We start from the raw sequence: 1,573 nt of genomic DNA, 5'->3' as shown, positions 1-1,573 counted from the left end.
TGTGCGATGCATAACAGAGCATGTTATTTGCATATATTTAATTATCACAGATATTTCGGTTCATCTCCCTTATTTCCCTTCCTACCATTCATTTAGCTGCGGTTTCATTAAGTGGATAAAACCTCTGATAAAAGTAAAGGGAGCAGTCGACGCCGCCAGATCTCGCGAAGGCATCTTTGGCTGGTCGGTGTGGCGTTGGTGGTCGAAGTGGCATACAGGGCAGCTTGTATTTCCGCTGATGTTGGTAATTTGGCCGCAGTTCGTGGGCGTTCTTGTGACTTTGTTATCGAGTGCAGTGCAGGAGGCAACGGAGGTGGCAAGTCTTTTACTGGGGAGGAAGATGGCTCCGGAAGGCGATCGGAGTTTTAAGGTCATTAACATTCTCGTGAGCAGAATAAAACAGAGCAAGAAATGCCATTCTATTTACCACATGAAAGTACACAACCCAGCTGAGGCAGTGAGGCAGCGTGTGGCGGCGGTGGTGTCGCATCGTGTTACAGTAATGGTCGTCACTTTGGCGCGAACCTCGTGCTTAACGACCGCGAAGACGACGTCAGCCGAAGCACAGGAGGCGCAGGGGTTCGCACTCGGAGGTGGGGGTACTCCGGGGTTGGCACTCAAGGGGGTGGTGCTCGGGAGGGGGAGACACTGGAGTTTCACTCGGGAGGGAGTGGCACTCTGGAGGGGGAGACATTCTAGGGTTGGTACACGGAGGGAGAGGGGCTCTTGGGTTGGCACTCGGGGTGGGAGACACTGGTGAAGGCACAGGGGGGGGTGAGGAGGGAAGGGCTACATGCTATTATGACATGCCCGGCTGTGCAGTACTTTTGTAGGACCAAAGGAGATAAAGAAGCGGTTGTGTGCGTCCGCTGGCTCAAGCGACACGCCACAGCCACTACACGCGACCTGGACCCCAGTGACCTTTGACCTGAAGCACAATGGCTCATCTGTGATCTACAGCACAGTGCCTGATCTCCTTCTTGAATACCAGTGACTGACTTCTGATAGCCGGCGCACTGACTAAATAACGACTCTCACTGTATTGACAGACCGATGGACCTCAGTAGACCACATTAAGAGCAACTGAATTCCACTGGCTGACCTACGGCTGCCCTCTGCTATCTGACCTGTGGATTCTACGAAACTACTGCGCTACTCCGTCCACAGTGCGTCGGATAAACAACAGAGACACTGGCTCGACAGAAAACAGTGAAATGTCCTCAATGTAAATTGTGATGTCACCTTCAGCTCTGACAGTGAAATTACAACTGACTTCGAAAGTGCCGCCTCAGCTCTAATAAACCGCCCATTTTACTAATTCCAAAAGCATTTGTCTTTCTGCCACTCTGAGCCACGGCGAGCGACCTGTTTCTTGCACAACGATGAGCAGTGAGCTTGACCGCACGGCCACAGGAGGCGGTAGTATAAAAGGCAATGACAGACATGAATGGCATATAATAGTGATTATATGATTAAGGTTCAAGAACACATGTCTTGCGCGCTGCCTCTCTGTACTTTACTACAACGAGCCAGGAAACGGGGTGAGGTTGAGCGTGTATGAATGGGGGAAGGA

Source organism: Penaeus monodon, chromosome 22 (genome assembly GCF_015228065.2).
Source record: "Penaeus monodon isolate SGIC_2016 chromosome 22, NSTDA_Pmon_1, whole genome shotgun sequence".
NCBI classification, from domain to species: domain Eukaryota; kingdom Metazoa; phylum Arthropoda; class Malacostraca; order Decapoda; family Penaeidae; genus Penaeus; species Penaeus monodon.
The sequence above is the reverse complement of the archived record's forward strand: the minus strand, read 5'-3'. Positions refer to the sequence as shown.